This window comes from Enhydra lutris, unplaced genomic scaffold (assembly GCF_002288905.1).
Source record: "Enhydra lutris kenyoni isolate GAN:26980312 unplaced genomic scaffold, ASM228890v2 scaffoldscaffold79, whole genome shotgun sequence".
Lineage (NCBI taxonomy): Eukaryota > Metazoa > Chordata > Mammalia > Carnivora > Mustelidae > Enhydra > Enhydra lutris.
In genome coordinates this window covers 8,425,286-8,437,775 of record NW_019154163.1, presented here as the reverse complement: position 1 = coordinate 8,437,775, position 12,490 = coordinate 8,425,286, and positions in this window count along the sequence as shown.

The following is a 12,490-nucleotide window of genomic DNA, read 5'->3' as shown; positions in this document are numbered from 1 at the left end:
TGAGTAGTATGGACATTTTAACAACATTTCTTCTTCCAATCCATGAGCATGGTATAACTTTACACTTGTTTGTGCATCTTCAATATCTTTCATCAATATTTTATTGTTTTCAGGGTGCAGATTTTCACCTCTGTAAGTTTACTCATAGGTATATTATTGGTTTGGGCGCAATTGTAAATGGGATTTCTTTCTTAATTTCTCTTTCCTATGCTTCATTATTGGTATATAAAAATGCCAATATATAAAAAATTTCCAGTATATAAAAATTATTTAAAATTATGCAAAATATAAAAATTATATAAAAATTATTTTTAAGTGCCAGTATATAAAATTTATTTTTAAATTCCAGTATATTAAAAAATTATATAAAAAATTTAAAACTCCGGTATATAAAAAATTCTGTACATTGATTTTTGTATCCTGTAACCTTACTAAATTAATTTATCAGTTTCAGTAGTTTTTTGGTGGAGTCTTTAGGGTTTTCTCTATATAGTACCAGGTCATCTGCAAATAGTGAAAATTTTACTTCCTACTTACCAATTTGTATGCCTTTTATTCCTTCCTTTTGTCTAATCGCTGTGCCTAAGTCTTCCAGTGCTATGGTAAATAATAGTGGTAAGAGTGGACGACCCTGTCTTGTTCCTGACCTTAGGGGAAGCTCTCTCAATTTTTCACCATTAAGTATGATGTTAACTGTGGGTTTTTCATATATGGCCTTCTTTATATTGAAATATGTTCCCTCTATTCCAACTTTGTCAGGGGTTTTTCTCATGAATGGATGTTGTATTTTGTCAAATGCTTTTTATGTACCTATTGCAATGATCATATGGTTTTTAACCTTCTTTATTGACATGATGTATCATGTTCATTTATTTGCAAATATTGAACCACACTTGCATCCTGGGAATACATCCCACTTGATTGTGGTGAGTGATTTGTTCAATGTTTTGTTTGATTTAGTTTGCCAGTATTTTTTTTGAAGATTTTTGCATTTATGTTCTCACAGATATTAACCTGTAGTTCTCTCTCTCTTTCTATCTCTCTCTCTTTGGTAGTGTGTTCATCTGGTTTTGGCATCTGGGTAGTGTTGGCTTCATAGCATGAATTAGGAAGTTTTCTTATTTTGGAATAATTTGAGAAGAATAGGTAGCAACTTGTCTTCAAGTATTTGGTAGTATTCACCTGTGAAATCATCTGGCCCTAAGTTATGTTTGGTTTCTGATTACCAATTCAATTTCATTGTGGCAAATTAGTCTGTTCAATTTTCTATTGCTTCCTCCTTTGGTTCTTCCTGATTCAATTTGGGTAGATTTTATGTTTTTAGGAATGTATCTATTTGTTCTAGGTTTTCCAATTTATTGGCATAAGTTTTTCAAAATAATTTGCTCAAATAAACCTTTGGCCCCCTTTTCTTCTCTTCTTCCTCTGGGATTCCTGTGATACGAATATTACATATTATGTACTTGCCGAGTTCCCTAAGTCTACACTGATGATCCAATATTTTTCATTCTTTCTTTTCAGCTTCATTATTTCCATAATTGTATTTGCTATATCACTTATTCATTCCTCTCCTTCCATCCTTGTGGTCACTACATCTTGTTGGTTCCACATCTTGGTTATAGCATTTTTAATTTTGGCCTAATTTTTAGGTCTTTAATCTCTGCAGAAAGGGACTTCTGTGCTTTTCTTAAACCCAACTAGTATCCTTATGATATCTGGTTTTAACTCTGGGTCAGGCGTATTACTTATAACTCTTTTGATTAGATCTCTGGTTGTGACTTTCTCTTACTCTTTCTTTTAAGATGAATTCCTCCATCTTGGCATTTTGTCTATGTCTCTGTCTTCTTCTCTGTGTTAGGAAAGCCTGTTATGTTTCCTGTTCCTGAGACTAATGGCTTTATAAAGAAGAGGTGATATATTATCCAGGGCCTGGTGCTTCAGGAAGTGTCTCTGGTGTATGCTGTGTCCACTCTGCTGCTATGTTTTGGCTTCTTTATCTCTCAGGTCAGTCCTCTACAGTTTCTCCTTACCTGTAGTGGGGAGCATTTTGATTTTGTCCAGGGTGTGGCAAGTTTTAACTAGGTATGCTCTGGTATGCTTGTTAAAAGAGACCTGATGCTATTTCAGATAGAGCTGAAGCTTTGAAGAACCCTACGGTCAGTAGAAGAGGTTCATGCAGGAGTAGAGAAGTGTTATGCTGGTCTTCTGGGGGAGTGGCCCACTCTTCTTGTTCTCAGAAAGAACTTTACCAAGAAAAAGCATCACCTGCAGAGCATAGGGAGGTGGGGTTTAGTGTAAGCAGTATACACCACCAGTGTTTTTGTTGTACTGCTTCCTGGAGTTAATTTATGCTGAGAGGTGGGGAGAGAAATGATGCTCACCAGCTCCTTTGTCCCTGGAGAGACAATGCCACCTCTCTCAGATTTGCTCCAAGAAGGGGGAGCTATCTCTCATAAATGTGTCCCAGGGGATCCTCATATCATGCCATCTGCCCCTGGGCTATCTGCCCTCATTCTCCACAGAACAAACTGCAGTGCCCACCAGGCTCCTCACTTACCATGTTGTGGACCTCTAAACCTGGAGTCTTTGGGCTCCATGGTTGTAAAAACTCACAAAAATCAACTCCTCTCATTTTCCAGTCAATGGCTTTAGTCAAGTGTCTCCCCTTGGCAATCCCCCTTTTGTTCCTCCTTCCCTCATGACCAGGGCTCCTTCCTCTCCACAACCTCCTAAATTTTTTGCTCCCCAAATCACATCTCTGCACCTCCTACCTTCCACTATGTGGCCTCTTCTCTCCCTCTAGTTATACAGTCTGTCGTGTCAGTCCTCAGGTTGATTTCTTGAGTATTCAGAATGATCTGATATTTATCTCACTGAGTTTGAGACCAGGCAAGTCTAGGATCCTCATACTCCTCCACCATCTTGGCTCCATCAAAGAGCATTGTTGACAAAGCAATCCTGAACTCCAAACTATTTTAGGTGGGGTCCTAGTAGCAATGGTTTAAATATCACTAGAGAATTTATCAGTTACAATTACCCAGATCTACCCCAGACCTTCCCAGTTAGAAACTTTGGGCTTAAGCCCAATCTGTTTTAATAAGCCTTTCAGGGACTTCTGATGCATGCTGAAGTTTAAGAGCCATTGGAACAGGAGAAGTGCATAGTGGAGCAGTCAAGTTAGTAGGCAATAATATATGAATTCTAAAAAAAACTTCACTAACTTTCACTATATACTTTGATAATAAATTAAAGCACTATTCCAATAAAACACTGAAAACATTCTTAGGCTAGCTCCTTGATATTGATAGACTAAACTTCCAAAGAAATCTAGATTTTTAAGGAAGAATTCATTACCAAGGAAGAATTTACATGGATTTTATGGACTTGGAGGACACTATTATTCCTTTCTGTTATCTAAAAGAAATATGCCATCCAAACAAATCTATATTCAGCCTGAGTGTTTCCAAGGCTACCTTTATGAAATTCCCTTAGCCTGTTTTTAAAGTCAATTACCTACTAAATTCTCCACTTCTCAATGGACTCCAAACATGTACACTGTTTGCTTTTACAACACTGCATTAACACGTGAAAGGAAACAAAAACTTTTACATCAGAGTTCAATCCAAGCCACAAAACCAGTGCCATCTTCCTATCAAGTGAAAAATGGATAATTCCAGTTCCAGTGAACTAAGAAATTGTTGTGGTGGTAATTAAGAGTAGATCAGAAAGAAGGCATGTGAAGCATAGAAAGAAAGCAATGTTTCTTTCTGGCCTTAAAACTAGAGGAAGAAATGAGTTTCCTCTCCATCATGGGTGTATATAACTACTCAGTAAAACCAACCTCTGCTTCATAGTGCTGCATAGTTCTTTCTGCAGGGAAACTCAGCAGGTTACAGACTCGAGTCCCTCTATTCCTGAAAGTGGGGAAAAGATATTGGGGAAAAAATGTAATTAAGATGCCTGGGTGGCTCAGTCAGTTAAGTGGCTGCCTTCAGCTCAGGTTATGATCCCAGCATCTCGGGATCAAGTCCCACATCAGGCATCTTGCTTAGTGGGGAGTCTGCATCTTCCTCTACCTGCTGCTACCCCCACCCTCGGCTTGTGTTCTCTCTCTCTCTGACAAGTAAATAAATAAAATATTTTAAAAAGAAAGAAAAATGTAATTGTATTTAATGTGTACAATGTGATGATATGACATGATTTATGTATACATTGTGAAAGGAGTCCAACAAGCAAGTTTATTAACACATGCATCACGCAGTTTCTCTGAAAATTTCTGAAAGGTACCCCTTCATCTTTGGTGTGCAAGCAGAGATATGACACCAGATGGTGATGCCTCACCAAGTGCCAGAGTCTGGGAGCCTTTCCTTTGATTCCCTTACAAGAAATGCACCTAATCTCACTTCTGGGCATATACTCAAAGGAAATGAAATCACTATCTCAAGGAGATGTATGTATTCCCATGTTCATTGCAGCAGTGTTTATAATAGCTAAAATACGGAAATAAGTTGTCCATCTAAGAAAGAATAAGTAAAGATTTTATTTATATATATATATATATATATATATATATATATATAACCTTACAAAAGAAGGAAAGCCTGCCATTTGTGACAATATGAATGAAACTGAAGAGCATTTTACTAAATGAAATAAATAAACTAGACAAAAAAAATCTTGAGTCATATAAATATATGTGGAATATTTTTTTCTTATTTTTTAATTTTTTAATTTTTTTTTAAAGATTTTTTATTTGACAGAGAGAGACACAGTGAGAGAAGGAACATAGGCAGGGAGAGTGGAAGAGGGAGAAGCAGGCTTCCCACAGAGCGGGGAGCCCAATGCAGGGCTCAAACCCAGGACCCTTGGATCACGACCTAAACCAAAGGCAGACACTTAATGACTGAGCCACCCAGGCGCCCCTGGTATATTTTTTTTCTAAAAAGTCAAAATGAATTGAATCAGAAAGTAGAATGGTAGTTGCTGGGGGCTGGGGGAATGTCGGGAAATGGGAGAGGTTTGGAAAAAGGCACAATCTCGTAGTTACAAAATAAATAAGTTCTGATGATTTAATGTATAGCATAGTGACTATAGTTAATAACACTGTATTGTGTAACTGAAATTTTTTTTAATTTATTTTTTAATTTCTTTTCAGTGATCCAGAATTCATTGTTTATGCACCACACCCAGTGCTCCATACAATACATGCCCTCTATAATACCCACCACTAGGCTCACCCAACCTCCCACACCCCACCCCTCCGAAACCCTCAGATTGTTTTTCAGAGTCCACAGTCTCTCATGGTTCATCTCCCCCTCCAATTTCCCCCAACTCCTTTCTCCTTTCCATCTCCCCATGTCCTCCATGTTATTCCTTATGTTCCACAAATAAGTGAAACCATATGATACTTGACTCTCTCTGCTTGACTTATTTCACTCAGCATAATCTCTTCCAGTCCCATCCATTTTGATACAAAAGTTGGGTATTCATCCTTTCTGATGGAGGCATAATACTCCATAGTGTATATGGACCACATCTTCCTTATCCATTCATCCGTTGAAGGGCATCTTGGTTCTTTCCACAGTTTGGCGACCGTGGCCATTGCTGCTATGAACATTGGGGTACAGATGGCCCTTCTTTTCATTACATCTGTATCTTTGGGGTAAATACCCAGTAGTGCAATTGCAGGGTCATAGGGAAGCTCTATTTTTAATTTCTTAAGGAATCTCCACACTGTTCTCCAAATTGGCTGTACCAACTTGTATTCCCACCAACAGTGAAAGATGGTTCCCCTTTCTCCACATCCTCTCCAGCACATGTTGTTTACTGTCTTGTTAATTTTGGCCAATCTAACTGGGGTTAAGGTGGTATCTCAGTGTGGTTTCAATTTGAAACTCCCTGAAGGCTAGTGATGATGAACATTTTTTCATGTGTCTGATAGCCATTTGTATGTCTTCTTTGGACAAGTGTCTGTTCATGTCTTCTGCCCATTTTTTGACATGATTATTTGTTTAGTGTGCGTTGAGTTCAAGGAGTTCTTTATAGACCCTGGATATCACCCCTTTGTCTGTATTGTCATTTGCGAATATTTTCTCCTAGGCTGTGGGTCACCTCTTTGTTTTGTTGACTGTTTGCTTTGCTGTGCAGAAGCTTTTGATCTTGATGAAGTCCCAAAAATTCTTCTTCGCTTTTGTTTCCTTTGCCTTTGGAGACATATCTTGAAAGAAGTTGCTGTGGCTGATATGGAAGAGGTCACTGCCTATTATCTCCTCTACGATTCTAATGGATTCCTGCCTCACACTGAGGTCTTTTTATCCATTTTGAGTTTATATTTGTGTATGGTGTAAGAGAATAGTCGAGTTTCATTCTTCTACACACAGCTGTCCAATTATCCTAGTACCATTTATTGAAAAGAATGTCTTTTTTCAGCTGTATATTTTTTCCTGCTTTGTCAAAGATTATTTGACCATAGAGTTGAGGGTCCATATCTGGGATCTCTACTCTGTTCCACTGGTCTATGTGTCTGTTTTTGTGTCAGTACCATGCTGTCTTGGTGATCACAGCTTTGTAATAAAGCTTGAAATCAGGCAATGTGATGCCCTCAGCCTTGTTTTTCTTTTTCAACATTTCCTTAGCAATTCAGGGTCTCTTCTGATTCCATACAAATTTTAGGATTGTTTGCTCCAGCTCTTTGAAAAATGCTGGTGGAATATTGATCAGAATGGCACTGAAAGTATAGATTGCTCTAGACAGTATAGACATTTTAACAATGTTTATTCTTCTGATCCATGAGCATGGAATGGTCGTACATCTTTTTGTGTCTTCTTCAATTTCTTTCATGAGTGTTCTGTAGTTCCTTGGGTACAGATCCTTTACCTCTTTGGTTAGGTTTATTCCCAGGTATCTTATGGTTCTTGGTGCTATAGTAAATGGAATCAATTCTCTAATTTCCCTTTCTGTATTTTCATTGTTAGTGTATACGAAAGCAACTGATTTCTGTACATTGATTTTGTATCCTGCCACATTATTAAATTGCTGAATGAGTTCTAGTAGTTTTGGTGTGGAGTCTTTTGGGTTTTCCATATAAAGTATCATGTCATCTGCAGAGAGAGAGAGTTTGACTTCTTCATTGCCAATTTGGATACCTTTTATTTCTCTTTTGTTGTCTGATTGCTGTTGCTAGGACCTCTAATACTATGTTGAATAAGAGTGTTGAGAGTGGGCATCCTCGTCATGTTCCTGATTTCAAAGAGAAGGCTGTCAGCTTTTCCCTATTGAGGATGATATTCGCTGTGGGTTTTTCATAGATAGATTTTATGAAGTTGAGGAATATTCCCTCTATCCCTACACTTTGAAGCATTTTAATCAGGAACAGATGCTGCATTTTGTCAAATGCTTTTTCTGCATCAATTGAGAGGATCACGTCATTCTTCTCTCCTCTCTTATTGATTTGTTCTATCACATTGATTAATTTGCAAATGTTGAACCACCCTTGCAACCCAGGGATAAATCCCACCTGGTCATGGTGAATAATCTTTTTAATGTGCTGTTGGATCCTATTAGCTAGGATCTTGTTGAGAATCTTAGCATCCATATTCATCAGAGATATTGGTCTGAAATTCTCCTTTTTGGTGGGTTCTTTGCCTGGTTTGGGGATGAGAGTAATGCTGGCTTCATAAAAAGAGACTGAAAGTTTTCCTTCTGCTTCAATTTTTTGAAACAGTTTTAGGAGAATAGCTATTATTTCTTCCTTGAATGTTTGCTAGAATTCTCCAGGGAACCCGTCAGGTCCTGGGCTCTTGTTTTATGGGAGCTTTTTTTTTTTTAAGTTATTTTTTAATTTTATTTTTGTATAATTTTTTTTATTTTTTAATAAACATATAATGTATTATTAGCCCCAGGGGTACAGGTCTGTGATTCATCAGTGTTACACAAGTCACAGCACTCACCATAGCACATATCCTCCCCAGTGTCCACAACCCATCCACCCTCTCCCTAACCCCCTCCCCCCAGCAACCCTCAGTTTGTTTTGTGAGAGTAAGAGTCCCTTATGGTTTGTCTCCCTCCCACTCCCATCTTGTTTCATTTATTCTTTTCCTACCCCCCATACCCCCCGTATTGCATCTCCACTTCCTCATATCAGGGAGATCATATGATAGCTGTCTTTCTCTGATTGACTTATTTCGCTAAGCATAATACCCTCTAGCTCCATCCACGTTGTCGCATAAGGCAAGATTTCATTTCTTTTGATGGCTACGTAGTATTCCATTGTGTATATATACCACATCTTCTTTATCCATTCATCTGTTGATGGACATCTAGGTTCTTTCCATAGTTTGGCTAGTGTGGACATTGCTGCTATAAACATTCAGGTGCATGTGCCCCTTCAGATCACTACGTTTGTATCTTTAGGGTAAATATGCAGTAGTGCAATTGCTGGGTCCTAGAGTAGCTCTATTTTCAACTTTTTGAGGAACATCCATGCTGTTTTCCAGAGTGGTTGCACCAGCTTGCATTCCCACCAAGAGTGTAGGAGGGTTCCCCTTTCCCCGCATCCTCGCCAGCATCTGTCATTTCCTGACTTGTTAATTTTAGCCATTCTGACTGGTGTGAGGTGATATCTCATTGTGGTTTTGATTTGTATTTCCCTGATGCCGAGTGATGTGGAGCACTTTTTCATGTGTCTGTTGGCCATCTGGATGTCTTCTTTGCAGAAATGTCTATTCATGTCTTCTGCCCATTTCTTGATTGGATTATTTGTTCTTTGGGTGTTGAAGTTTGCTAAGCTCTTTATAGATTTTGGATACTAGTTCTTTATCTGATATGTCACTTGCAAATATCTTCTCCCATTCTGTCAGTTGTCTTTTGGTTTTGTTAACTGTTTCCTTTGCTGTGCAAAAGCTTTTGATTTTGATGAAGTCCCAATAGTTCATTTTTGCCCTAGCTTCCCTTGCCTTGGGTGATGTTTCTAGGAAGAAGTTGCTGCGGCTGAGGTTGAAGAGATTGCTGCCTGTGTTCTCCCCAAGGATTTTTTTTAAAGATTTATTCATTTATTTGACAGGCAGAGATCACAAGTAGGCAGAGAGGCAGGCAGAGAGGGGAGGGGGGAAGCAGGCTCCCCTCTGAGGAGAGAGCCTGATGTGGGGCTCAATCCCAGGACCCTAGGATCATGACCTGAGCTGAAGGCAGAGGTTTTAACCCACTGAGCCACCCAGGTGCCCCTCCTCAAGGATTTTGATGGATTCCTTTCTCACACTGAGGTCCTTCATCTATTGTGAGTCTATTTTCATGTGTGGTGTAAGGAAATGGTCCAATTTCATTTTTCTGCATGTGGCTGTCCAATTTTCCCAACACCATTTGTTGAAAAGGCCGTCTTTTTTCCATTGGACATTCTTTCCTGCTTTGTCAAAGATTAGTTGACCATAGAGTTGAGGGTCTATTTCTGGGCTCTCTATTCTGTTCCATTGATCTATGTGTCTGTTTTTGTGCCAATACCATACTGTATTGATGACGGCAGATTTGTAATAGAGCTTGAAGTCTGGAGTTGTGATGCCATCATCTTTGGCTTTCTTTTTCAATATTGCTTTGGCTATTCAAGGTCTTTTCTGGTTCCATATAAATTTTAGGATTTTTGTTCCATTTCTTTGAAAAAACTGGATGGTATTTTGATAGGGATTGCATTAAATCTGTAGATTGCTTTAGGGAGCATAGACATTTTCACAATATTTGTTCTTCCAATCCATGAGCATGGAATGCTTTTCCATTTCTTTGTGTCTTCCTCAATTTCTTTCATGAGTACTTTATAGTTTTCTGAGTATAAATTCTTTGCCTCTTTGGTTAGGTTTATTCCTAGGTATCCTATGGTTTTGGGTGCAGTTGTAAATGGGATTAACTCCTTAATTTCTCTTTCTTCTGTCTTGTTGTTGGTGTAAAGAAATGCAAGTGATTTCTGTGCATTGATTTTATATCCAGACACTTTACTGAATTCCTGTACAAGTTCTAGCAGATTTGGAGTGGAGTCTCTTTTGGGTTTTCCACATATAGTATCATATCATCTACAAAGAGTGATAGTTTGACTTCTTCTTTGCCGATTTGGATGCCTTTAATTTCCTTTTGTTGTCCGATTGCTGAGGCTAGGACTTCTAGTACTATGTTGAATAGCAGTGGTAATAATGGATATTTTTGGGAGCTTTTTGATCACTGCTCCAATCTCGTTATGAGATATTGGTCTATTCAGGTTGTCAATTTCTTCCTGATTCAGTTTTGGAAGTTTATAGCTTTCCAGGAGTGCATCCATTTCATCTAGGTCGCTTAACTTATTATTGGCATATAACTGTTGATAATAATTTCTGTTGATTGTTTCTATTTCCTTGGTGTTAGTTGTGATCTCTCCCTTTTTAGTCATAATTTTATTAATTTGGGCCTTCTCTCTTTTCTTTTGGATTAGTTTGGCCAATGGTTTATTGATCTTATTGATTCTTTCAAATAACCAGCTCATAGTTTCATTGATGCATTCTGCTGTATCTCTAGTTTCTATCTCATTAATCTCTGCTCTAATTTTGATTATTTCCCTTCTTGTGTGTGGAGTTGGCTTAATTTGTTGTTGATTCTCCAATTCTCTAAGGTGTAAAGAAAGCTGGAGTATCCTGGATTTTTCAATTTTTTTGAGGGAGGCTTGGATGGGTATATATTTCCCCCTTAGGGACACCTTTTCCATATCCCATAGGTTTTGGACCAAAGTGTCTTCATTCTCATTGGTTTCCATGAATTGTTTAAGTTCTTTGATTTTCTGGTTGATCCAAGCATTCTTAAGCAAGGTGGTCTTTAGCTTCCAGATGTTTGAATTCCTTCCAAATTTTCCTTGTGGTTGAACTCCAGTTTCAAAGCACTGTGGTCTGAGAATATGCAGGGAATAATCTCAGGCTTTTGGTATCAGTTGAACCCTGATTTGTGACCCAGCATGTGGTCTATTCTGGACAAGGTTCCATGTGCACTCGAGAAGAATGAGTATTCTGTTTATTTTAGGGTGGAATGTTCTATATATATCTATGAGGTCCATCTGGCCCAATGTGTCATTCAATGCTCTTGTTTCTTTATTGATTTTCTGCTTGGATGATCTATTACTGAAAGTGGCATGTTAAGATCTCCTACTATTAATGTATTCATATCAATATGACTCTTTACCTTGATTAACAGTTGTCTTATGTAGTTGGCTGCTCCCATATTGGGGGCATAAATATTTAAAATTTTTAGAACTTTTTGGTGGATAGACCCTTTAAAAATGATGTAGTGTCCTTCTTTATCTCTGACTACAGTTTTTAGTTTAAAATCTAATTTATCTGATATGAGAATTGCTACTGCAACTTTTTTTTTAAAGGCCCATTGGCATGAAAGATGCTTCTCCATCCTTTCACTTTCAGTCTGGATGTATCTTTAGTTTCCAAATGGGTCTCTTGTAGACAACATATGGATGCATCCTGTCATTTTATCCAATCTGCAACCCTATACCATTTTATGGGTGCATTTAGGCCATTTATGTTGAGAGTGATTATTGAGAGATACGTTTTTATTGACATCGTGTTACCCGTGAAGTCTTTGTTTCTATGGATTGTCTCCATAAATTTCTGTTCAATGATATTCTTGTTTTTTTCCTGCTTTTATAGACCCCCCCCCTTTAATATTTCTTGTAGTGCTAGCCTGGTGGTCACATACTCTTTTAAAACTTGCCGGTCTTGGAAGCTCTTTATCTCTCCATCCATTTTGAATGTCAGTGTTGCTGGATAACATATTCTTGGCTGCATGTTCTTCTCATTTAGTGTCCTGCATACATCTGCCAGCCCTTTCTGGCTTGCCAGGTTTCTGTGGACTGGGCTGACATTATTCCAATGGGCCTTCCTCTGTATGTAAGGAATCTCTTCCTCCTAGCTGCTTTCAAGAGCTACTGTCTAAAATTATGTTTCATCATTTTCACAATGAAGTGTCTCGAGGTCTTTCTAGATTCTATGATCTTAGGGGCAAAGCTTTCTGCCTCTAGGACACCTAGGACACGAACGCTGGTACCATTCCCCAGATTGGGAAATTTTCATGGAGAATTTGTTCAACTATAACCTCTAGTCCTCTTTCTTTCTCCTCCCCCTCAGGGATTCCAATAATTCTGACATTGGAACGTTTCATGGCGTCATTCATTTCCCTAATTCTGTTTTCATGGCTTCTAAACTGTTTGTTCCAACCCTCCCCTGGATCCTTTTTCTCTATCAGTTTGTCCTCTAGATCACCAATTCTATCTTCTGCCTCAGTTACCCTAGCTGTTAGAGTATTTAGATTAGATTGGAACTCATTGATAGCATTGTTAACATCTTCTGTGGTGACTTTCACTTCTGCCCTAATCAATTCCATTTTGTCATTAAAGGCTTTCTCCAACCTAGCCATTGCCTGGATAATTGTTAGCCTGAATTTCCTTTATGACATACTGTTTATGTCCATATCCAAT